At 34.7% G+C, this 27,497-nt stretch overlaps 1 protein-coding gene, 1 long non-coding RNA gene and 1 pseudogene across 10 annotated transcripts in view; 1 reads left to right on the top strand and 2 right to left on the bottom strand.

Annotated features, from left to right (window-relative positions):
- Positions 1 to 27,497, top strand: part of ZFAND6 (zinc finger AN1-type containing 6) — a 73,439-nt gene that overhangs the window by 15,154 nt on the left and 30,788 nt on the right. For 4 of the 8 annotated variants that reach the window (XM_079128455.1, XM_079128456.1, XM_079128453.1 and 1 more), the window contains exon 2: positions 21,375 to 21,535. The exons of the other annotated variants lie outside the window; for them this stretch is intronic. The gene's annotated coding sequence lies outside the window, so the exon portion shown is untranslated. The remainder of the gene's footprint in view (positions 1 to 21,374; positions 21,536 to 27,497) is intronic. 8 annotated transcript variants of the gene reach the window in all.
- LOC306654654 lies at positions 417 to 26,314 on the bottom strand. The gene is made up of 2 exons (XR_013762021.1): positions 25,873 to 26,314; positions 417 to 1,409 (listed from the first exon to the last, which is right to left on the bottom strand). It is a non-coding gene; the product is annotated as an uncharacterized lncRNA (long non-coding RNA).
- On the bottom strand, positions 17,814 to 18,515 carry LOC306654648 (large ribosomal subunit protein uL6-like; annotated as a pseudogene). The gene has a single exon. The product of its transcript is annotated as a large ribosomal subunit protein uL6-like (transcript).

Here is a 27,497-nt window from a genome sequence, read left to right on the forward strand (position 1 = left end):
TTAATAAAAGCTGAGACCAAACTGTCTAAGAGGAAGATTAGGCAAAGAGTGAAAACATTTTATCTGAGCTATTTGAAATGTTAATGACCTCCTTAAAATAGCTGTAGTCTGGAACTTGTGTAAAGGTCCATTCATGTCCAGCTGTGCAAAGTATCTACCTGTGAACACAAGTCAAATAACCTGCTCAGTCACTTATAGGTAGCGAACAGAAGCTACATACCTTTATTCTTCTGTATCAAATATTACAACATCAGAAAAGTTAAATACTGTAGTCAACATCACATGAAAATTGAGGTACACTAAGAAAGTTAATTTAGAATAATTTTTATTTCAAATATTTAATTTCTTTTTTTTTTTCCTCTGCTCTCCCCCCTCCAATATGTTTAAAGCAAAAGGACCTTCATTGAACAAAAAAATAAAATTTTTTAAAAGGCTTTCCATCCTATAACTTTGAAAGCACCTTGGTGGTAAAGGGAAAAGGTAAACTTTTGAAATATAGGTAAATATAATCAATATTTATTTCTTTGGAGAAGTTGAATTTCTTAAATATAGTTGGAGGTCAAAGAAATTAAACTTATAATAGCAATCCATGAGTTACCCATTATAAAAGCAGGAGTATTTTTTGTTTTTACTACTTAAAAGTTTTTTATAGAAAAAGGAATTACCACACTGTTTTCAAAAGTTTTAATGTAAAAATAACATTTTGCTCTTTTTTAAACAATAAGATGTAAAACAACAGTTCATTTAGTAAATTTTGATTATTAAAATTTATAATATGAAAAGATTTACTTTGATAAGGAAAATGCACAACTGTTTTTTCAAAAAATTTTAAATGCTTAAAATATATAGTGTGCCTTCTCAATGAGTACTAAATCTCAGCAGCTATGAAACTTTATAAAATAATTTACTTTTAGTAGGGAAATTGTTCTTGGAAGATTATTAAAAGTGAAAAACTACACTGAAGAGTCCCATTAATTGCTTGAAATTGCTGCTTCAATAGCGAGTTCTTATCAACTTGCATGCATAGACCCTAGTAAGGCAGTCACACTAGTTACCTAGTCAGGTAAGTTTACAAAGTGCTGTAAGATGATCCTTTTCTGAAAGAAGCTCACTTTCTATTTGGTGAAATTGGAGGGGTATGAATATTTACTATTCAATAAGTCAGTATTGTATATTACTCAAGGTCAAATTGTGGTTGGTTATAAATTATTGCTGTTGAAGCTCAGCAGGGAGAAAGATTACTATTAGCCAAGGTAATCAGGAAATTGAAAAAGTAAGATCGGGAGACATCCTTGGTAATGTATCGTGGTATGTCTGAGACTGCCCAGTGACAAGGAGCTGCCATCGTCATCTTGTAATTTTGAATGTAGATCAAAAGCTCAATTCGACTCACCTGAAAAGGAACAACCCTGAAATAATAAAAATGGAGAGAATAGAAATTGTAGATATTCCAACCACTGTTTTGCTAGTTTAGCAAGTGCTACCTAATTTTCTACTTGTCAAGTAAGCCCCCACTTCCTGGGATTCTCAATGTGGGGGAGAGGCCTGGTGAGAATGGCATGACTGTGAGCAATAGAGAACTGTGAAGCCTTCTATGGAAAGAAATAGTGAAAACAATGTTAGGATTAATTTAATAATTGCAGCTCATTTATTTAACACTGTATCAGATGCATTAACTTTCATTCGTTAATTTTTTTTTTTAGTGCTAAAGATTGAGCCCAGGGCTTCAAGCATGCTAGACAAACACTCTACTGCTTAGCCCCTAAGCCTTTTTATAAAGTTGTCAGTGGACCTTCATTTTATTTATTTATATGTGGTGCTGAGAATTGAACCCAGTGCCTCATACATGCTGAGCAAGCTCTCTGCCACTGAGCTACAACCCCAGCTTCCCTAAGCCATTTTTAACTGGATGGTTCAGTGGCGTCAAGTACATGTTTTTGCAGAACCATCACCACTATCCATCTCCATAACTTTGTTTTTAAAGATGGGATCTTGCTGTGTTGCCCAGGCTAACCCCAATTTTCTGAGCTCAAGAGATCCTCCTGCCTCGGCCTCCGGAGTAGCTAAGACTGCAGGCATATCACTGTGTCTGGCTTCCAGAACTTTTAAAATCATTCCTAACTGAAACTCTGTATCCATTCAATAAGAAGTCCCCATTTCCTCCTCCTCCTGTCCCTAGTAACCAACATTCTACCTTCTGTCTGTAAATTTAACCATCATAGTTACTTCTTCTAAGTGGAATCATACAATATTTGACCTTTTGTGTCTAGTTTATTTTCATTTACCTCAATAATTTCAAAATGAATTCATGTTATAGTATGGATCAAAATTTCATTCCTTTAAAATGATGTGTGTGTGTTTTAAATGATGTTCATGGCGTGTGTGTGTGTGTGTGTGTGTGTGTGTGTGTATAAGTCCTTGTGTGGTGGATGTTTTTGTTTCTCTTGGATAGAGATCTAGGAGTGGAATTGCTAGGTCACATGATAGTTTTCATGTTTAACCGCTTAAGAAATGGCTTAACTCTTTCCCTGTGTTCCTGTCATATTTTACATTCCCACCAGTACTTAGTATGATCAGTGTTAAAATTTTTAACCATTCTATGGATGTAAAATTCTTCGTGGAGTAAATTCACGTTTCCTAAATGACTAATAACTCATAATGAATGTGAATTACTTTGCTGGCTATAGCCTCTTGTTTCAGTTCTCACTTTCCTTTACCCATCACATTTATTTATTGATTTATTTGTTTTTTGGTGGTGCTGGGGATTGAACCTAGAGCCTTGTGCATGTGAGGCAAGCACTTTGCCAACTGAACTGTATCCCCAACCCCTACTCTTAAGCTTTATCAAGACCTCTGGTCTCAAAATCTCTTGCTTCGTCCTTTCCTTTAGCTCCAGTTTCCTCTTCAATCACTGTTTTCCCCAGTACTCTTGGCTCTTAATCTTTGACCAATTCTACCATTTGCTTTGCTTCTAAACTTAAGCTATAGAGTGCTACCAGAAGAAAATCACATTGATTTATGCTTTTGACACTGCTATGAATTTCTCTGTAACTTTTAACTTAATTTCAAACTTTTATGTAGAAGTTGCACAGATAGTACAAGGAACCCTCTCACGTCCTTTTCGTAGATTCCTAATTGTTATACTCTGTCCTGTTTGCTTTATTATATTCTGTTCTCTTTCTCTCGGAACGTGTGTATACACACACATACACACATATCTTAATTTTTTTGAATCATTGCATGTAAGCTGGAGACCTTTTGCCCCTACGTACTTCAGTATGTGTTTCTTTACAACAAGAATATTCTCTTACATAGACTAAAATCAGGAAATTTCACATTTATGTAACATATTATTTAATAATACTGTCCATATTCAGTTTTGTCAGTTTCCCTAACAATATTCTTCATACCTTTTTTTAACTTTACTATAAATGTTATAGTTTATAACTTGAGCTTGGATTTAGCCATCCTTTTCCTAAGTAGCTATTTTAAGATTCTTTATTCTTTCTGGCTTAGACCCCACTTTTGTCTCTTACTTAGTAATTGAGATTACTGTGTGAATTTTCTCAATTTCCTGCTCCATCTTTTCCATAATTTACAAATACCTATATCTTCATTTCCTTCTTTTCTTTGTAGAAGATATAGTTATCCTGGATAAGAATTCTACTTACATATGTAGAAGATTAGTGCTTTCTAATGATAGGTAGTAGTAGCTATTTAAATTTAATTAAGATTAAGTGACATCAAAAATGAAGCTGCCACTAACTCCATTTTAAGTACTTGGAAGCTAGATGTGATTAATGGTTACTGTATTAGCATATTTCTAGGTTTCTTTCATTCCAATATTTGAAGGGTTTTCCTTTGTTGCTTTCTAATCCATAAGAGGCCACCTTGATCTTGGTGTTTCTCATCTATGTATCCTTATGAGTCACCACTTCCTCACATGTACCTTACGCTTCAGTCACAATCAACTATATGCATTTTCTCCAAATATCCTCTTTTTCGCTTTGCCATGCCTCTCCCTTTTCTCACATCTTCCTGAGAGGCATACTCCTAATTAACAGCTTCTTTTCTTCACTAATCATACAAAATTGCAATATTTAACGCATTTGCCTTTTGTGCTAAAGCTGTGAGATCCTTAAATGTAGGGACCATACATTACTTATCTTTTGCTCCTTATGTCCTAGCATTCCAAATAGATGCTGAATTGAAACAGTGATACAGTTTTTACCCTCTGACTGCTTACTCTGGGCTGATTATAGTTTGTGTAGATCTCTGTGTCTGTCTGTGGAAGATGATTTAGCCTTCCCTGTAACATTGCCTGAGCTGTTTGAGCCCTGGATCTTGACTTCTGTCTGAATGCTTATAGTATGTTTTGCTTATTATTTTTCTGATCATTTAGAATCTAGCCTAACTCTCCAGCCTCCTAGATATTTATACTTTAGAAGTATCAGTTCACTTGTGGTTCCATGAGCATACTATGTGAAATTAGGGTATCATGTTTTATTTAGCTTTGAATGTCCTTCATTCCCAAAGTATAAACCAAGCAACATCCATCATAAACAAAATAATCCTTTCAGTGACAAAGCAAATCACTTTATTCTATAACTTCACTTGTTTATATTGTGTTGTTTCATATTATATTGTGACTTGTTAACTTGTCTGAGAGTAGTAACCATTAATCAAGTTCCGTAACTGAGAAATTTTTTCAAGTTACATACCCATTAAGTGATAAAGCAAGAATTAGAAGCCAGATGTACTCTGTGTGTGTGTCTCCCTCCTGAACTGGTGGGATTACAGGTGTGTGCCACCACACCCAGCTATATCTCATTTCTTAAAGAGTTTTACCTTGCTTATATGCTTGGGCTTTGGAGACAGACTCTGGATTCAAATCCTTGCGTTACCACTGTTATATTTTGGATGCAAGATGCTTAAGTGCCCCTAGTGTGCTAACTTTGAGAAGTGTTGGAATCCTCAGGAAGTGGGATTTAGCCAAGCATAGTAGTGCACATGTTTAATCCAAGCAACTCCCGAGACTGAGGTAGGAGAATCACAAGTTCAGGCCAGCCTCAGCAACATAGCAAGACCCTGTCCCAAAGTAAAACGGTCTGGGAATGTAGCTCAGTGGTAAAGCACCCTGGATTCAATCCCTAATACCAAAAAAGAAGAAGTGAAGTTTCATGCAAGATAATTAGGTCATTTGGAGGCACTGTTCTCAGAAAGGATTAATGCTGGTCTGGAGGAGTGTGAGTTCCTGCCAGTGTGGATTATTGTAAAGGAGCAAATCTGGCCCCAGAATCTCTCTCTTGCTTCCTCTTTTACCACGTGACTTTTGCTTTTGTGTTGCCATCTGCCCTGAGACCCTCACCAGAGGCCAAATCTATGGGGTCATTTAATCTTGAACTTTCAGGCTCCAAAACCATAAACCATCTTTTCTTTTCTTTTTTTCTTTCTTTTTTTTTTTTTTTTTTTTTTTTTTTTTTTTGCGGTGCTGGGGATTTGAACCCAGGGCCTTATGCTTGTGAGGCAAGCACTATACCAACTGAGTTATATCCCCAGCCCAACATCTTTTCTTCATAAAGTACCTCACCTCAGGTATTTGTTACAGCAGCAGAAAACAGATTAATATAACCACTTACTAGCTGTTTGACCTGAACAATTTCCATAATCTCTCTAAGCCTCATCAGTTTCCTCATCTCTGAATGGTTCCTCTCTCTAAGGGATATTGTGAAGATTAGAGTAGATGGTGTAGTGTCTTACTTGGGAGCTCTCAGTTCTGTTCTTATCTTGTCCTGCTATGATTTAGCTACTATCTTCTGTTAGTCCATCCTGCCCTACTGTCACTAGAAGAACCAATAAGAGATCTGAATGATATTTTGATAGGCAGTTTTGAAAAAAGAACCCTGGAGAAAAGTCTGAACTAGTGATATTTGGGAGACAGTTGCTCAGAGCTGCTTGGTAGAACTTAGAAACCTGGGCTTGTGTTCATAAAAATAAAAATAGCAGGTGATAGGATTATAAAATAAGTTCCAGGAGCCTGTATGTCTTTGGGCAGTTTGGGTTTCAGATATTTTTATTGTCTTTCTAAACTTTTGGAATGGTTAAGAAATATCAGCTTTTTGGGCATCTAAAAATTACAGGGTCACACACTTTGAAGCAGCACAGAACTTTGAAATGTCCCTTTGTTGGAACCCACAAAAAGTTTATCATTTTCCACTAAAATATTCTTTCTTGTTTGATCACACATCCTAGGTTTTTATTTAGAAGATAAGGTTGTCATAGGTGTGACACCACCCCCCTTGGCAAAAAGGATGAAGCTAAGTCACCAAAGGAAATACAGGAAAGATTTCATTAGTGAACCAGGCATGTTGTGCACTTTTTTTTTTTATAATGTATTTTTTTTATTGTAAACAAATGGGATACATGTTGTTTCTCTGTTTGTACATGGCGTAAAGGCATACCATTTGTGTAATCATAAATTTACATAGAGTAATGTTGTTTGATTCATTATTTTTTCCCTTCCCCCCACCCCTCCCACCCCTCTTTTCCCTCTATACAGTCCTTCCTTCCTCCATACTTGCCCCCCTCCCTAACCCTAACTCTAACCCTAACATTAACCCTTCCCTCCCCCCCATTATGTGTCATCATCCACTTATTAGCGATATCATTCGTCCTTTGGCTTTTTGAGATTGGCTTATCTCACTTAGCATGATATTCTCCAATTTCATCCATTTGCCTGCAAATGCCATAATTTTATCATTCTTTATGGCTGAGTAATATTCCATTGTATATATATACCACAATTTCTTTCTATCCATTCATCAATTGAAGGACATCTAGGTTGGTTCCACAGTCTGGCTATTGTGAATTGAGCAGCTATGAACATTGATGTGGCTGTATCTCTGTAGTATGCTGATTTTAAGTCCTAAAAATATGGAACGCTTCACGAATTTGCGTGTCATCCTTGCGCAGGGGCCATGCTAATCTTCTCTGTATCGTTCCAATTTTAGTATATGTGCTGCCGAAGCGAGCACTGTTGTGCACTTTTAATTTGTATTAGAGCTTTATAATTATGTAGTTGGGCTTATCCCAACATTCATACATGCATGGAAATCTATTTCAATTCATAATCCTCTCCCTTTTCCTTCCTATCCTCCCTCCCCTCTTCCATTCTCCTTTCTCTACTTGACTAGACTTCTTTCGCTGGTTGATTAATTTGTATTTGATTGGTTCTTTATGTTATCCTATCCTTCTCTTCCCCTTTCCTGTTTTACCCTAGCTTCCACATGTGAGAGAAAACATTTGACCTTTGAATTTCTGAGTTTGGCTAATTTTACTTAGCCTGGTGTTCTCCATTTCCATTCATTTACCAAATGCCACAATTTCATCTTTTTATGGCTGAGTAGAACTTCATTGAATTTATATGTACATGTGTGTATGTATGTATATGATTTTGTATGTAGTCCCAATACTTGGGAGAGTAAAGCAAAAGGGACACTAAGTGTAAAAATTCCAGGCCAGCCTGGGCAATGTGGTAAGATAAGACCCTGTTTTAAAAAGGGGTGGGAGGAAATAAAGGAAAAAGAAAGATTGTATTTGTATTCTATTATCTCTTTAGAACAGGTAAATAGTTTACCACTCTTGTTAGGTGATTTTGTATTAGAGAATGGAATGAAAAAGAGGAGAATGTGGGATATAAGTGAGAAGAGAGAGTACTACAAGAACAATTGATGAATGTAGATGCTTAAAGTCTAATTTGTCTGTGATTAAGCTCTAAGCCATATTCTTTTAATAGTTTTTTTTTTTTTTTTTTTTTTCAGAATAATCACATGTTCCCTTGAAGGAAATGGGTTACTGAGTTTTTGTCCATTTGCTTTTACAAAGAGTTCCATTTAGATAAAATGGTTCAACCTCATTTTTTTATAATGCTCTCTTACTGTGAAAATCAAAGAGTGAAATATTGTAGAGGAAAATAACACCAAAGATTACTAATTTGTCATCAATATCCTTGATTTGTTATTAATTGGCTTTAATAAGAAATAAATCTTAGCTGGGCATAGTGGTGCACATGTGTAATCCCAGCTACTTGGGAGATTGAGGCAGAAAGATCACAAGTTCCAGACCAGCATGGGTAACTTAGCAAGAACCTGTCTCAAAGTAAAAAATTAAAACCGACTTAGGGGCATCGTGGTTTCACACACCTATAATCCCAGCAGCTCAGGAGTCTGAGAGAGGAGGATCATGAGTTCAAAGCCATCCTCAGCAACTCAGCAAGACCCTATCTCTAAATAAAATACAAAAAAGGGCTGAGGATATGGTTCAGTGGTTAAGAGCCCTGGTTCAATCTCCAGTACCAAAAAACAAACTAGGGAGTGTGGTACAGTGTCCCTGGGTTCAATTCATAGTACCAAAAATAAAAAATTGAAGTTTTTATGTATATATTTAATACTGCGACTGTAAGTATTAATAGGTGATTACATTCTTGAATTTAAACTTTTGCTTCCTGATAGTACAGAGCTCTTATTTCTCACAGTAAGAACGAATCATTTGCAGTGATTATCCAGTTGACAAATTAAAAGTTGTATTGTATTTTCAGTACTTCAATTCTTTAAATGAAAGCTCTGCATATTTTAGAGTGTATGTTAATAGGGAGAGGGAGTGAACAATATCCTTACTTGCTCGTTGTGGTCATTTGATTTAAACTCAAGGTACATCTTAAAGTGTACACATGTGTGTGTGTGTATATAATTTTAAGAGGACAAACATTTCATACTAACCAGAACTCTCTTGCATGTTAAATGAATCTAGCAGATTTTTAGAGAAAAGGGAACGTGTTGATTATCAGGAAGAGGTAAAATGATTTTGTACTGCAGGTAAAATATTTTGTATGTTGCCTGTCATTTGTTAGACCTAGCTTCTTGAACAGTTAAAATAAAAATTGATGAAAGGGTGTTAAATGATATTCAAAGTACATAGAATTAGGTAACAGGATAATTGAACCCTAGGGTTTCTGAAAGATGTTAGCCACAGCTGGGCTTTTTATTCTACTTTTTTATTTTATTTTTTTTTGGTAGTGTCTGGGTGTCTCCCAGGGACCTTCCACATTCTAGGCAAATGCTCTACCACTAAACCACATCCATGTCCAACTGAGCATTTTTAAAAGATCATAATCTCAAGAGGTCTATTTCATAATTTAAACTGGTGTAGTTGAATGTTTTCTTAATGGGCATTCCATCTTTCTGATGGAAATCTTTATTTCACTTACATATTCTACCTTAAAGTCAAACATTTATTGTTGTATATGTCACCTATTTTATGAAGAAAGGAAGACATAACAAAAGCCTATAAAATTTGGTTCTCTATGAGAGATCTTGGCAGAGGACTAATTTGGTCTCTTGTCAGGGTCACCTGAGAGCATGTGGATCAAATTCTCACCCTCTGGAAACAGTAGAGTCAAAGGGAATGAAGCTAGGAGGTTTTTCTTTCAGAAACAGTTTTTCTGGGCTGGGGTGGGGTTGTAGCTCAGTGGTAGAGTGCTTACCTAGCATGTGTGAGGCACTAGGTTCAATTCTCAACTACTGCAGATAGATAGATAGATAGAGGGATGGATGGATAGATAGATAGATAGATAGATAGATAGATAGATAGATAGATAGATAGATAGATATCCATCGAAAACTAAAAAGAATATTTTTAAAAACAAATAGTAGGGTTCTTTCCCCCTCTAGCTGTCACAGCTTTTCTACTTTCCCTCACCTGTGGTACCAAAACTGGAGTGAGGCCAGCAAGTAGTGACTTTGCCATTTAGATATATGGCAGATATTTTTTCATAAATTGAATGAACTAAGTGCTGTGAATCTACGTGGTAAGAATCTCCCAAGATTTTGCAGTTTTCTCATGTTATTAATCCTTGGTTCTGAAAACCACTAATCTAGAAGTTATAAAGGGAAATCCTTTTTTTTTTATTTATTTATTTTTATTGTAAACAAATGGGATACATGTTGTTTCTGTTTGTACATGAAATAAAGGCATACCATTTGTGTAATCATACATTTACATAGGGTAATGGTGTTTGATTCATTCTGTTATTTTTTTCCTTCCTCCCCACCCCTCCCACCCCTCTTAGGGAAATTTTTGTTTAGTGATCTTTTCTGGAAAATTACAAGTTTTAAAACTTTGTCTCTTGAAATTTTAAATCATGCTGTCCTTGAGTTTTTATCTAATTGACAAAAAGCCAGGTCTTTGGGTGTTATAACTTCCTAGAAGTAGTTGGGGTCAGTGTTGAAGCTGGTCTGATGTCAGTCAGCAGATTTGAGACTAATAAATAAGGAACTATCATAGGGACACATTGTTAATGAGGTGGAAAAGTGGGTGCTAACTGGCTTCAAAGAGTATGGTACCTACCAGTTTATTTTTTGACTTTGGTAACTACACCTACATACAGAAAAGCCAGGTCTTAAAATGACTGATTTAAACCTGTCAAGCAATTTATAGATCAGGTCTTAGTAATATAGGAATTTAAGTTATCAAGGTGATCTCTGTGTGATGTTAAAACTAGATCAAAGCAGACTCAGTTTTATTGACTTCTGAGTAGTTTCAGTGCTAATATCCTTCTACCTTTTTTCCTTATTAAGAAATATTTGACTATTGGTCAAATTGCCAGTTATTTTTTTATCATTAGAAATAGTGTAAATAACTGAGCACAGTAGCACATGCCTGTAATCCCAGCAGCTCAGGAGGCTGAAGCAGGAGGATCACAAGTTCAAAGCCAGCCTCAACAAAAGTGAGGTGCTAAGCAACTCAGTGAGACTTTGCCTCTAAATAAAATGCAAAATAGGGCTGGGGATATGGCTCAGTGGTCCTAGTGCCCCTGAGTTCAATCCCGGTAACCCCCCTCAAAAAAGAAATAGTGAAAATATACATGTCCTATGTTGTAATGATGTGAAAAGGAGACTGCTTAAATTGTATACAGTTATTGATTTGTTTTCCTTAAATAACCTATGGGTGCCATTAAATTCTTTAAGAGAATATAATACAAATTAGAAAATCTTCACAACCAAGGATTTGTCATCTGTCATACTATTTTTAGATTGTCGTAGATTCACCTACTGCTGACTGTTTAATGGTCTGGAAGGAGGAAGAAAGAAGCTAATTTATATTGGATTAGTATGTTCTACACTGTTAAAGTATTCCCTGATTGATCTTACAAATTAAAGGTGGAAAAGACATGGTAATTTGATTTTTGCCTAGGTAATTGAATTTCTTATAGTTGATACGTAGTGGTTTCAGGGTTTGTTTTTGTGATTGGATAAATGCAACCAAGTATTAATCTATTATATAAACATTTGAATGTCTAGAACACCTGTTCTAAACAGGTATGTCTAAAACTAGAAATACTGTACAATGATAAACAAGACAGATGACTCCTAAATTTAGTGTTATCAAAATGTAATGGGCTGAATTACATGACTTAATTTCAGGCAGGGAAGTGACTTGTGTATTAACATGTGCTTGTGTATTAATATGTGATTTTTTAGTGTTTAATTTTCTTCACATGGACTTATTCTACTTCTAACAGTATTTACCTGCAAGATAACTGATTGTTAACCAAGAAAAAAATTGGTTTGATAATGGTTGGAAACATCTGTTTTAAAACTGAACATTAAATTTAAGACACATCAATTATTTAGTTTTAAAATTTTATTAGATAAGTGATAACGCTTTATTTTGAATATTCCAAGTTCTAAATAGTAAAAGGGGAAAAAAGACCATTACCTAACTTATTCAGGCTGATTTTGTATCCGTCAACATTGCACATAATAAGTAATAACTGTGTTTGTCCTCAGTATGATTTTGGCAATATTGATAAACCCATCACATAGAGAAACATTGCTTAAACTGTAAGGATATTCTGTTTAAAATAGTTGTTATTTTGAGCATTTTAATTTGTGGTTAACAAGTAAAACCTTTTAAATGTACTGTGTTTTTTCTTAAATTTTTAATTTAACTTTAAAAAAAATATTGGGTGGGGGGTTTAATTCACAGCACTGCATGCATGAATGAATAAATAAATAAATAAACAGAATTAAAGTGTAATTATTACACATATTAATTACGTGTAGATAATTTTAAATTATTTTTAGTTCCCTTTAGTCTCAAATTTCCTGATGTAAGTTAATCTTTATGTTTATTCTTAAATATTGGCAACTAAACTTTTGAAAAGTGTTGTACAGCACTTGCCTAGCATGTGCAGAGTCCTGGTTTTAATCCACAGCACTGCATGCATGAATGAATGAATAAATAAATAGAATTAAAGTGTAATTATTACACATATTAATTATGTGTATATAATTTTAAATTATTTTTAGTTTCCTTTAGTCTCAAATTTCTTAATGTACTGAGTTAATCTTTATATATTATTCTTAAATATTGGCAACTAAACTTTTGAGAAGAAGGAACTCCCACCCCCACTAAGGATTGAATCCAGGGATGCTCTACCACTGAACTACATCCTCAGATTTTTTTTTTTTTTATTTTGAGACAGGTTCTCACTAAGTTGCTGAGAGTCCCTCAAATCCATGATCCTCCTGCCTCAACCTCCAGAGTCAGTGGGATTTTAGGCTGTGCCCCTGTACCTGGCAAGAAGGACATTTTTAATGTGGGTGTTTTTACCAGAGAAATTAAATTCCTTAGAAACATGAATTATTTTGCAATATAAATTTAATGAATGAGCCAGGAAATTGCATCTGAAACGTGGGGAAACTGCTTTCTTTCTCATTTCAAAGAATTTGGAAACTTTCAGAAGTGATTCCTGTTTGAAGAAATAAGCTACATTGCCTTTATTTGAAAGATAAGGTGCCTTTTGTTGGACTGCAATAGACGACTAAATGTCAGTTATACTTTAAAATCTAGGACTTGCAAATCACATTCAGTAGAACTCATCAGAATTATGAGCTCCCCCACCCCCAACTTTAGTGATAAGCTGGATTGGTGCTATGCACCTGAGAACTCTTCAGGCTGTTTGAGGCCAGCCTGGGCAATATCATAAGATTCTTGTTTCTTTAAAAAAAAAAAAAAAGAAGAAGAAGAAGAAAGAAAGAAAAGAAAAGAAAAAGATGGTGATGAATATATGTAAGTTAGAATTTGTTTTATTGAGGACTAAGAACATTTTGCCAGGCACTGTGGCACATGCATGTAATCCCAGTGATTTGGGAGGCTGAGACAGGAGGATCGCAGTCTTGAGACCAGCCTTGGCAATCAATTTAGTGAGACCCTGTCACATAAAAGAATAAAAACTAAAATAAAAGACAGGTGATGTCATTCAGTGGGTTTGATTCCCTGATTGGAAGGAAGGAAGAAAACATACCATTTTAGTGTTTAAAATGTAATCCAAGTTGATTTTTTTTTAAGGTACTAAATCATTTTCAAGGTACTGAAATGATATAAAAAATGTATAAAGAGCTGGTCCTGGTGGTACACATTTTGTAATCCTAGCAGCTCTGGAGGCTGAGGCAGGAAGATCACAGATTCAAGACCAGGTTGGGTAATTTAACAAAACTTTGTCTTAGAAAATAAAAGTGCAGAGGTTTTGGCTCAGTAATAGAAGGTATACTTAGCAAGAATGAGGGCCCTGGTTTTAATCCCTATTGTGGAGCAGGGGTGGGGAATGGACATAGAAGGTAAAGGAAGGGGAAAGTTGTTTCTCTGCTTCTAGCGAAATGAGGATATTTATTTAGAAAATTATTTTAGAATATTACAAAAATTAACAACTACTTGGTGGAAAACTTACATTATAGAAACTGGAACTCATCAGTCATTACCGCTCTTCTTGGTATCACACAAACTTTCAATAAACCTTTACCTACATAAGTTGTTTGACAAAGTATGTAGGATCAGGAGAGCTGTGTCCACAAAACCAGTGAGGAAGAGTATAAGGAGAAATGGACAGCTTATTTGCCATGAATAAAAACACTTAAAATCGGGAAAAATAAAACAACATTTACCTAGCATAGAATTAGATATCTGTTTCTTTGGTTGTTTTTTTTTTTTTTTGATTCTTCAGCTAAAACAGAAGGAATGATTTATTGTACATGTGTTCCAAAGGTCCTGGGCAAAGGACCAACAGAGGGAGTGTTATGAGCAAGGTGAGTCTTCTCTTGGTAGTGGTCTTGGCAACAGGATGGTGATGTAAGTTCTAAATCCACCAAGACAAAATCTGGACAGTAGCAGGCAATCCAACAACTTGTACTATCGTCTCTGGCCTCTGGCATTCCTTATTTCTACTCCTTTGGCTTCCACTGGGCACAAGCTATTTACTTGCACTTTACTCTGGTTCCCCTTCTGCTGTCCCTGGATCAGCTCTCTTGTTATAGTTATATTTTTGTAATGTTTCATGGAAATAGAAACATACATTATATATTCTTTTGTTTCCTTTTGCTTTCATTTGGCATAATAATTTGGAGATTAATCCATAATGTGCTCAACACATTCCTTTTTATTGCTGATATTATTCCATTGTGCAACTCTATATCATTGTTTGTTTGCCCATTCACCTTTTTATGTGTGGGTTTCCAGTTCTTGATTTTACAGATAGTCATTTCAAACATTTCTCTACAAGTCTTTGTTTTCTGACTTGTGCAAATGAATACCTAGAAGTGAGAACTTTGTTTTACTTTATATTTCTTAGTTTTGGTGGGAAGATATAAAAATGTGTATTAAACCAAAAGATTAATATTTATTTTGGGGAAAAAATTGAATTGCTAGCCGTTAATTTTATTCTTTATCTCTCCCCCACAAAAGCTACTACCTTTTCCATTAACTAAACTTCCTAAAATGGCATTCCTTATCTAAAACTCTTGTTTGCAAGAATATGCTAGTTTTGAACGGGTTAGTTCAGTCTTTGCTCTACTTGCTACCTCCCCTACTCCATAGTATTTCTACCTTACTCATTTTTACTCTGGAGCCATTTTCCTATAGAATCTTCCTATACTTCCTCCATTCTTCTCAGGAATAGGACTTAATGCCATTTAAGGAAAAGGAAATTACAGAAGAAGCGACATATCAAAGTTTGGGATTTGCTAGAGGTTCAGCTGTATGACGATGTTAGTCCTTTTTAAATTTTACTATTTTAAAATTTATTTACTGAAATGAAGAATAATTAGACCATGTTAATTTGACTAATAATGAAAGCCTAAGCTGTATTTGCTGACTTGTGTAGATGTTGTAATTGCCTTGGCAGTACAGATATAAAAATCAATTCAGAAGATAAGCTCCTTGTCCTCTCAAATATACTATATATGTATGCATACATGTGTATTTTCCATATTTTTTAAATTTAATACTCTAAGTTTAAATTGGCTTAAATTTGGGGTTTGAATTGGTCAAGTTTCATTCAGTGTAAGGGGTTTGTTTTTGCAGTTTAAATTTAGATTTGTGAGGAAAAAATTGGAAAGCAAATAGTTCTGACGGGGTGAAGAATGAACAACATACTACCTGAGAAAATGGATAAGAAGGCAGAGATTGGGATTGGAATAAAATTTTTGTTGTTGTGCATTCTACAAGAACTTACTAAAATGCCTTCTTTAAACAAGGCAGTGTTCAATACTGTGGATTTACAGAGATTAATCTAATAGAGAGCCTATCTGAAAGAACACAACTCAGCAATTAAGCTCACAGCCTAGAATGAGCTAAAGTACCAGTAAATGTAGCATAGCATCATAGATTGCTGAAATCCTATGAAAGATATATCCAGATTAATATAAGAAACTAAAATTTGTCCCATTCTTCCTAGGTCACATTTTCCCAGCCCTGATTTCTTCTTAACCTATCCCAATCCCTCCTTTCTCCTCTGTCAGATTTACTCCTTTCCAATGTGAATTTTTTTGTGTGTGAGAATTTTCTAGTAGGCTGTTTTTTGGACCTCTCAGTGAGTTTTTAATTTTTTTTTTTAAATTGAGCATTAGCATAAGATTTAGTCATAGCTGTCCTCTAAGATGGATTCTTGCTGTAGTTGAGGTAGTAGTCAGTGGAGAAGATAAAACATGGAAAAAAATGTTTTAACCACTGGAATAGAAGGATAACCCCAAATTGTGTGGTGTGTGGCCATGAGAATTTTCTCCTTTTCTTGCATTTTTTCTTTCATATTCTCTTCTCTCATCCGCCTGCCCTGCCTTGATGCTGGGAATTGAACACAGGACCTCTTACATGCTAAGGAAATACTATACTACTGAGTTACATCCCAGCCCCTTCCTCCCTTTTTTGATTCCACTCTTTGTTTATGCCACTGAAGTGTTCGTGTATCATCCATGTGTGTTAATCTCTCAATGATGTTATCTTGTCTTTCTTTCCCAGGTGCTCTGTAATGAATGTGTGCTTCCACAGCTTTTTATTGGCAGTACAGACTTTTATTTAGGGTGGGAGGTTTGTTGTAATGTTTTCTGTGTACATTATTGATTACTCATTAGCTCTTGCTTTGGTTCTGCTTTGCTACCTGGCATAACCAGAAATTAACTTAATTTGGAGTTTTTAGCAAGGAGACACATTCCCCTACTCCAATTAAAAGGGGGAAAAATGCTCTGGTGGAGAAGCTTGACTCTTTTTCTATAACTGTAGTTTTTTTGTTGTTGTTGTTGTTGTTTTTAGTTGTTGATGGATCTTTTATTTTTTATTAATTTATATGTGGTGCTGAAAATCAAACCCAGTGCTTCACACATGCTAGGCAAGCGCCTTACCACTGAGCCACGACTCCAGCCCATATAACTGTAGTTTTGAGAAGGTTACAATAATGTGATAAGTTTGGAAGGAGGCAGATTGGGGAGCCACACCTGTCATCAGTGAAATGGTGCTCATATTAGATGTTTTAAACCAGATCACCATTTCTTATTCATTGACTAGATAATCATAAATAGGTTTATACTTCTGTTAGATAAGAGTGTGTGAATATAAGATAGGAAGTTTAGTTTTGTTGTTGTTCGATATTCAGAACACTTAAAATATTGGGTTCAGATGTTTTTCGGGTTTTATTTTTAAGTAGTTTAAGTTATAGAAAGTTATAATAATAATGCAAATAATTGCTACACACCACCTAGTAAAATGCATGCATTGTTGACATTTTACCAATTGTTCTGCAAGATGATTTATTTTCTGAACCGTTCAGAATAAGTTGCATGCATCATATCCCTCTACTATGTAATACTTCAGTGTATAGATTTTTTTCATATTAATGAAAGATTAAACTTTATTAATTAAAGCATTAGATCAGTGTTATAGTCTGAATAAAGCAGTAACAAAATCAATACCTGAAATATCAGAATGCAATACCAGCAGTTAGTTAAATGTAATCCTTAAGAAAAATGCAATACCAACAGTTAAAATGTACCCCTCAAGAAAATGCTTTATCCCCTCCCCCTCACATGCACACATGCACACACGCAGTGCTGGGGCAAGAACAAGGACATTCTCTTCTCCAACAATATTATCTTATTAAACTGATGTTATTCAGTGATCTAATACACAGTCCATATTAAGATTTTACTAGTTGGGCTGGGGTTGTGGCTCAGTGGTAGTGCTATAAAAAATTTTTTTTAAAGATTTCACTAGTTTTCCCAATAATGTTCTTCAATAAACTTTTTTTCAGTCCATAATCCAACCTATAACCATTCATTGCTTTTAGTTGTCACATCTGTACTGTTCTTTAATCAGGAATATTTCCTGTCTTTCTAGGTTTTTTTTGTTTTGTTTTGTTTTTTCCTGTTCTGTTCCTTTGAAAGGACACTAAAGTTTATTCAACCTGTTGGAAAAGATTAAGTCCGAAGTCAATAGATATCTTTTATTGCATCACTGAATATCAAATTGACTCTCCAGGACTGTTGTTTCTGTGGCTGGATAACTCTTAGATCTTATTCATCAGCCTGCTGAACTGTTCCTTTTTCAGAAACATAAATACCATCCAAAAATTTTCTGATATCTTTGTTTTTCACTGTTGTGGCTTGCTGAATTAAAGCAGCTGAATTTGAAACAAGTTCAATATCATTTCCTTCAAGGATTAATTCATCTTTCTGAGCTTGAGACACTGAGCAAGCAACACCTGTCCTCATACGAACCCTGTGGGATATATTTTTCACCCAAGAAATTTTGGATTTCAACAAGAGACCCATTCTCCTGAATAACAACATTGATGGGGAAGTGAGCGTACAGAGACCTCATCTTGTAACGAAAGCCCAGTGTAACACCCTTGATCATGTTCTGTACATGACTACAGATTGTGCGAACAGTGGCCAATTCCTTCCTATTTCCCCACCATTTATCAACCCGAAGCCTTTTCTTTTTCTTTCCAAGGAGGCTGAGTTCTACATTGATACGATTGAAATCCCTCCGGAGGGTTCCTCTTGGGCCCTTCACAATAACTGTGCGTCCCTTCAGAGTAATGTCGACATTTTCTGGTATGTCGACAGTCTTATTGCTGAGAATGGTCTTCATTCTCGCAGTAGATGCGGCAAAAAAGCCTTTCTAGGTTTTTAATGGCATTTACGCTTTTAAAGAGAGTGACAAATCATTTATTTGTAGAATTCCCTCAATTTGGGTTCATCCAGTGTGTTCATGACTAAATTTAGGAAATGTAGGTCTGGCAGTAGTAGTACATTTTCAGTGTGTGCTTCTCAGTGTATCATAACAGGATACACTCATTATCTCATTATCTTAATACTAAATTTGATCTGGTTAATGTGATAAATGCAGTATTCTCCACTTAAAAGTTATTTTTCCTTTTGTAATCGGTAATTTATGGAGAGATACTTGTGAGACTCAATATTTATCAGTTCTCATCAAACTTTCATCAACAAAGAATTTTTAACATTCTTTGGTAATTTTGCCTGAATCAGTTATTACTTGATGGTAATGATTCATATATTCCATTGCATTGGTAATGTAAGCAGTAACCTGTTCCTGCTTTTGTATTCCTTAGCATTAGGAAGTGTTGAGTATTTAACTAGAATACATTGTTTTGCCCGGGGGTGCTCTTCCACTGAGCTACAACCCAACACTTTTTATTTTTCATTTTGATACCAGGTCTCCTTAAATTGCTCACATTGGCCTCAAACTTGCTGACCTCCTGCCTCAGCCTCCCAAGTAGCTGGGATTATAGTTGTGTCACCATGCCTGGCTATAATTGCTTTGAGAACTCTCATGCCATGTGAACTCTCATGCCATGAGAACTCTTGTGCCATGTGAAGTTTTACCCTTCTTTTCCTTCTTTAACAGCTCTGCATGAAATTGTTTCTTATAAGAGATGGCTTTTCTGAATTTGTAACTACTCTGTTGGATTCCTGATAACACTCAGTTATCAATATTGTATTTAGCATGTGATACCCAATTCCACATACTAATTCCAGATGTGGTTTTATTTGTTAATGCAACAGATCACTATTTGCCTATAATCTAGCTTGATGCCCAAGTGTGCAGGTTTTGGAGATACATAGATCTGGCCCAAGTCCTAGATATGTCACTTAACTAGCTCTGTAAACAAACTCCTGACATCTCTGAATGATAGTTTCATAATCTGTAAAGAGTTGGATTATAGCCACTGCTTTTTAGGTGGAGTAAGGATTAAGTGTTCATGTAAAACTCTGTGTGAAAGATATTCTGTCAAATTAACAACTTTTATAAGATCTTAAGTTCTTAAATCTTTTGTTTATGCACAGTATAAGTAGATTATAAAACAGTGAATATTTTGAATAAACTCTACAACATTTGGTCATCTTTTACAGCACAGCACATATGTAGTATTTTCAGCATTCAATAATATTTATAAGATTATTGAATTTGGAGTGTTTGGATGCTGTATCTCATGGTGTTTTTAAACCACGTTGCTAATATAAATAGTACATTTACTATGGTCACAAAATCTGAAAGCTTTTCCCAAAATGTACTATAGAAATTGAGACCAATATAATAAGTATACATATTGAGGTCAATTTACATGTAAAGGAAAAGTAGTTATGTGGTTTTTCTAGGACATTTTTATTGAAGAACACATGTATTGTCTAAAGTTTACTTTACAATTGTAGGGAAAAATACAGATGAAAACAAGAACTGTTGAAGCATCTAAGGCCAAAATCCTCCCTTGTCTGTGGCTTTCTGATGCAATTAATTTTGCATTAAACTTTACATATAGGGGCTGGAGATAAAGTTCACTTGCCCTGGGTTCAATCCCCAGCACCGCAAAAAAAAAAAAAGTTTACGTATTAGTAATAGTGCTAGAATATTATTTAAAAATTAGATTGAACAAGGATATAAACAATAAGGCTATTATGAGTAACCCATGTCCAAATTTTAAATGGCACCTCATTTTTATTGGGGAATATAACTTTTTAAATGAATCCTTTAAGTTAATTAAAATCGTTTTACAATTTATTTAAGAAGTAGACTATATCATTGTGACTATATATTTGGAGGAATTATTTATTTATTTATTTGGTACTGGGGCTACATTCCTGGCCCTTTTTATTTTTTGAGACAGGGTCTCACAAAGTTTCTTAGGACCTCTCTCAGTTGCTGAAGCTAACCTCAAACTTGTGATCCTTCTGCTTCAGCTTCTTGAGTCTCTGAGATTACTGACATGCACCACCCCACCAGGCTAGAAATAAGATTTTTATCTTATTGATACTTCCTTTTGTTTTGCGTGTGTATGTGGTTCTGGGGATTGAACATGCTAGGCAAGTGTTCTACCATTGAGCTACATTGCTAGCCCTTACTTTCTAATATATAAGACTTGGGGATATTTTTGTTTGTGTGTTGTTTTGAAAGTTCAATTTAAGTAGGATAAATATTTCATATGGAAATGCTTATTTCAGAGAACCCTTCTACCACTTGATTAACCTGAAGCAATGATGGTACTATAGAAATTCGAATTATAGGGAAATGTGCTTTTACAGACCTTTAATGGTAAATATGAAAAATATAGCTCCTGCTGTCAGGAGCTGTAACAGTGTTATACTTGGGACACTGAGATTCTCTACTATTTGTAAAGGTGTTCTTAATTTTGTTGCTAATTATTCTAAATAAACTAACTAAACTTTAGGAAAATAGAAAAATACCTAGTTTTTACTTACTTTGGGTGCAAATGATTATAAGAAAAGCTCCTTGCCCACCAACCTTGTGCCCAGGTATAAAAAAAATCCATTGGTTAAAATTATATTTGTTAACATTTTTATATTAGTGTCAAATACCAAATGGAATGGTTTGTTTTTTAATTTTAACTCAGCCCTTTTTATGTAGCTTTAATAATGAAATCGCTCCTTAAGATTTTAGATGATTAAAATGTGGTACCTAATAAATTTTAACTGTCTAAATTCTGTTTCATGTTAAATGTGTTACAGGAATGAATCTGAAGTCTGCTGCAGTAAAACACTGAAGGCTTTAAAATGTTTTCTTGCATAAAACTCAAACTTTAAGTAGCTGCTTATGAGAATAGGGAAGGCAGGAAGCTAATGTCTGTCTCAAGATACAGGACAGCTGTTTGCTCATCAACCTCAACTGTGTGAGTAGAGAATTAAGCCTGTAACCCTATGTAACTGGGCATAGAACTTAATTTTTTAAAATCTGAAGTGCTTGAAGATACCCTTAAGTCAGCATAAGATATTTTTATAGGGTCCATTTTTTTTCTGGTGGGCAGGATGCTGAGGGTGGGTGGGTGGTAGATTTTTATTTATTATTTTTTGTGTAATATGCAACTAATGTAATTAGTGACCATGCATCTTTTTCAAAATTATTCTAAGCATTGGAATCTATTACTAATTTTAGCAAAAGATTATAATAATTTAGATTGCTGTTTTTAGCTTTTATTGTTTTTTTCTTTATAGTTTTTATTTTATTTATGTATGTATGTATGTATGTATTTATTTATTAGCTGTAGATGGACACAGTGTCTTTATTTTTTTTTATGTGGTGCTGAGGATTGAACCCATTGCCTCACATGTACTAGGCAAGCACTCTACCACTGAGCCACAACCCCAGCCCCTGTTGGTTTTTTTTGTTTGTATGTTTTGTTTTGTTTTATTTGGTACCGGGGTGCTCTACCTCTACCACTGAGCTATCACCAGCCTTTTTGATTTTTGAGATAGGGCCTTACTTAGTTACTTAGGCTGGCCTGGATCCTTCTGCCTCAACCTGCGTAAGTAGTAGTATTTATGGGTGTGTTTAAGTATTCCTGGATGATTTCAGCCTTTTCAAATGAGTATTTTTACCAACCAACCAGAAATATATATGTTAGGAATATGGAGTTTGGTATTAATACAGAAAATTGCTCCCCAAAATAATTTAATAGTACAGTCAGAGAGAGCATATACCTCAAAATGAAGGAACTCTTGTTCCCTAAATGCAATTGAAAGTTTTTTAAACTTGACAATTTTTACTTTTAAAAGTACTTTGGAACTGTTGTGGCTTAGTGGTAGAGTGCTCACCTAGCATGCATGAGGCACTGGGTTCGATCCTCAGCACCACCTAAAAATAAAATACAGGTATTGTGACCACCTGCAACTAAAACAAAATGTTTTAAAAAGAAAAAGTACTTTGAATAATATAAATCCTTATTGAAGAAAGAGAGGGAAAAGATTCTGTATTTTTTTCTCTTACTAAAAGTTGTCATGTCAAGAATCCATTTGGGAAGGTGTCTGTTTTTTTTCTACCCCCACCCCCCGTCCCGGACTTTAGGAATAAGACTCTACATTGAATCTCACTGTCCTTTAGAACAGTGCATGGTGATTTTTTTTAAAAAAATACAATTATTTCTGCCTTTTTTTTTTTTTTCCTTCCTAGATTTTAGGAAATGAGACTCTAAATTAAATCCTACTTCCCCTTAGAATAATGTATGGTTTGTACAGATAAGGTGATTTAAAAAAAAAAAAATACAACTATTAAGCACAATGATGAGCATATAGATAATAATTGACAAGATTTTGTTAACTTTTTAGTGAGGCAGGGGGTATTTGCATGGTGCATTTACACTTGAATGAAACTCATCTTTACTATCACAAGCTTTAGCTTTAATATCACAAATGTGTTGACTTAAAGAAAATCAGAATGGACTCTCTTTAGAATTACTGAATGAGAAGACATTTAGAATGCATAAGAAGGATGTACATTGAATATTGATATTCTTATGAAAGTAGTCAAAGGGTACGTGGCAAAAATGAAGATTTACAGAAAGCAGTGAAAAATTCAAAGTTTTCTGTTTACCCCATTCTTTGCTTCTCTGGACTGGTCAGTAGATATATAATACTGTGTTTCTCCAGAGGTCTGTAGCTCTGGAGAAGAAATATTGTAATCTCCTTGTTAAATGATGACAAGCTTCACTTTAATGAAGTTTTAAGGTCTGTAATATAAGATTTACTCTCCATTCATAGACATTTGGCATTTCACTTGTAAAGCCAAATTTAATTTGGTGCTACTATTTTGCTTACAATACTTACCAATATCTTCCCTTTTCTCTTTTTTAATTAGTGTCAAAAATAAATAAAATTCAAGGTGAAAGAAGCCTTTGGAACATATTCATGAAGCTTTGATTTTAAAAAGGAGATTAGACAGGATACACAGAAAAGTGAGAAGCTTTTATAGCTATGGAGCATTTGGGAGAAAATCGCATGATAGTAAATTGGTACCAAATTTCCTTTTTTCCTTTTATCTCTCTTGAGATGATTCTGTGTGTTCTATATTACTCCTCTATCAAGGGCATGGAGGAAAGTGCTAAGAAGCTAGTTAACCTTACTGGTATAGAAGTACAGGTAGGAGTGTGTGAGCACCATATGTAAAACTCTTCTATTTAACCATCCTGTCCTACCATGTTCCATTAACACAATAACTTAGACTCCTCATTCCTGGGCCCATTTCTGTGACAGAATTTTGCCTGGATTTATAAATGAATTTTAGCTTCTTTTTCTATTGTTTTCCACAGGATGACTGAAATGGAGTTCCTAGGCTGTGTAAAGCATGGGACATGGTTAAGTCAGGATGCTTAGTTTCAGATCCTAAGTATACCTTTTAACAGCCAGATGATATTGAGCAAATTATGTAAAAGTTACTGTGCTTCATTTATATTTTACTGTGTTTTCTCATTTATAAAATAGGTACATTTATAAAATATTTACTACCTGATAGGGTTGTTGTAAACTTGAGTAAACAACAACACTTAGAAATTATGATTAATATTGTTAGTCCTGTTTTCTTGAGAGGAGTAATACTATATAGGATTTTATAAATCCTCAAGGCAACAGATTTTAAGACTTTAAAATTAAGAATCTGGAAATCACAAAGTAGGGTATTTTCAATTAAAGCACAATGAGAGACTTCCACAGCACAGTAGAAAAGAAATTTGACTCCCCTGCCTTCCTATTCTCAATCTGCTGCATCCATTAGCCCCATTTCACATCCTCAGTAGCCACATGTGGCTAAATGGCTACTATATTGGACACTGCTGTTCTAGATACTTAGGTATATTAGATAATGTATATACATTAAGCATGACATTTCTTGGTAACATTATTCCATTTGTCTGGAACATGAAAAATGGACTCTGGTGTCACCTCTAACTCAATGAAGGAAGAGAAGGTTTAGAGTATTTTCTTGGGTTTTAATAAAGTGATTTTTAGGCAGTTTATAAAATTCATTGTAATGTAGTTATTTTAAGTAAAGGTATTAACAGATAAATTAAGCAGTATTGCAAGTATTGAGATCTGTCAGTGACTACTTCTTGTATTAAAGTGAGCAGTCTGTGTTTTATGGAAATAAAAACTAATTGTAGACCACATGATATTGTATTCTACCTATGAACTATAAGGTGAAGTGTTGTTTTGCTATTTAGGTTGAGATTTAATTGTATTCTTCCAGAATAATTGATTTTGTTTCTCTTAAAATATTGTGCCTCCTAACTAATCATATCTGTCTTTGAGTTAGATGCTAAGAGGAACAAAGTCAACTGAATAGCTTCTAATTATCAGATAGGCCCTTATGGACATACTGCATTTTACTTATTGACAATATTTCTAATATCTTATTTTTTTTACCATTTTCCCTTGGACTGACCATTTTTACTGACTTTTGACATTTTCATGCAGCATGCATTTTAAAGTCACCTTGAATTCTTTGCAGAACAATATAAGGTATATAAAAATGGTAGTATGTTGTAGACAGCACTTGTTGAGGCCTTCTTCCCATTCTAGGGTAATGGGATTTCCTGTTGCCTGCAGGTTTAAATGTAGAATCCTTGCATGGAATCTAAGCTTTCATGATGTGACTTTATTCTGTTTTTAGAATCATTTCTTAACCATACTGTATTCCAAGGACACACAATTCCTCTCAGATAGTCTGTATTCACATGTCACTTAACAATTGGGATATGTTCTGAAAAATTAGTTTTTGGACACTTTCGCTATTCGGCACAAGCAGAATATACTCACACAAAGTAAAACAGCTATGACTTCAACAGGTGATAAAAATTTTATGGGTTCACTGTTGTACTTGGGATTGGTCATTGACCAAAAATTATTATATAGTGTATAGCTGTACTTACTTTCATCCTTTTACAATTGTAAATGCCGAGTGTAAATATTTAGAAAATTTTTCGTTGGCAGTTGTTCAGAATAATGTGTCATTTTACAAACTTTTGAGAGGAGGATGTTAGTAATCATTCCCTCACACTGCATCAAGAAAGTGGTATCGTCTCAGGTAGAAGTGACATTTTCAGAAAACTCCTAATAGGTGATCTCTCTCTTGGTGGCAAAGAGAACTTTGTTGTATCTGCCCTTGGTGATCTATGGACAAATAAAGGAGTCATGGATTTATGATTTCTGCTATTGTTAAATACTTGACAGTGCTACTTACCCTCTCATTTTGTAAACTGCAGATGTTTGACTTTTAAGCCACCCAAATCTGAACTGAGCTTCATATTGCTATTTGTTATAATGTTTTCACCATCACTGCCCCGCTTGATCTTCCTCAAATTTCTATGAATTAGAAAACAGAGGTATCACACCTATCCTCATATGAGAAAACTTGAGGCTGACCATTTATTTATAGTAAGTTTCAGAATTGGAACCACCTTGTAGTCCTTTATTTTTTTCAATGTGCCATAGCAAGTTGTCTCTGTGTGTATAAAAGTTGTTTTGTAATGATTTATAGTTATGCCTCTTTTCAAGATGTTTATTATCCATTTCCCAAAGTATTACTTTTTAAGTAATAAAAGAGAAGTCAAGTTCTGGAATACCTTGTAGTCATTTTTGAGGTCCTTTAAAAAAAAAAAAACTGCTATGAATTTAGAGTAGTGTATATCTGTACAGATACATGAAATTAGACATTAATAGTTCTGTCCTTGTACCTATATTGATCCTTTTTGGGGGCTGGGAATTGAATCCAAAGTCTTGCACTTGCTGAGCACTCAAGCATTCTACAACTGAACTACATTCCCAGGCTGCTACATTGATCCTAGAGAGCAGAACCATGTGTCATAAACATGTGTCTTTTATAGTGCCTTGCAGAGTAATAGACACCACAAAGAAGTCTATTGAGACATCCTTGAACAAAGAGCTCTATAATAAAAGACAGTAAAACTGGCTTACAGCCATGGAATTTTGTTATATTTTTCCTGATAATATTTCTAACCAAAATAATTTTCAAATCTTTCATTTATTCACCCAGTGTTTGAGTACCTCCTACGTGCCTGGCATTGATCATAGAGAAGGAACTGCCAGAACTTGTGGTCTGCTAACCAAAATCTTTTCAGTCACATCTTATTGTAAATAGAAGTCTTATTAGAACACAGCTACATCCATTTCATCACAATTGTCTATGACTTCTTTTTCACTCACTGCCAAGGTGAATTTGAGCAATTGTGACAGAGGCTGAATGGCCCACAAAACCTAAAATATCTACTGTTTGATGCTTTACAAAGGGAAAATTTTGCTGACCTAATCTAGAATGCTGCAGTTACAACCCTTTCAAACTAAGTAATTGTTTTGTGTGTTAAATTTGTTTTTTTTAATATATTAGTCTCTCTATCCTTAACAGACTTACTTATTCATTAACCATATTTCAATTCATATGAAAGATGACATTATTATAAGTAGCTGTAGTTGTTTACCTCTCAATTTGTATAGACATTTATTTCCTCGGTAGGCTTTTTCTCTGAAATGGGATGATTTAGTAGCTGTGAGCCTAGATTCTGTCCAGAGATAAACTTCAATTTGTAGTATGTAGATGGGAAACTAGAATGAGGAAGGCTTTTACTCTGGGGTACCAATATCCCAGAGTAGGTCAAAGAATAAAGTGAAGTGTAATCTATCAAGATGTAATAAAATTAATAATTTTGTGTCATCAAGAATATGCCTATATGAAACTTCATGGTGATAAAGAATATGTGACTACTAGAACAGCTTAGTATTCTGCCTTTGTTCATGCTAAGGTTCCAACTCTTTTACCCTCTTGCTTTAGTGTAAATGTCAAGTGAAAAA

The sequence above is a fragment of the Sciurus vulgaris genome (genome assembly GCF_902686455.1).
Source record: "Sciurus vulgaris genome assembly, chromosome: 2".
In the NCBI taxonomy this organism is placed as follows: domain Eukaryota; kingdom Metazoa; phylum Chordata; class Mammalia; order Rodentia; family Sciuridae; genus Sciurus; species Sciurus vulgaris.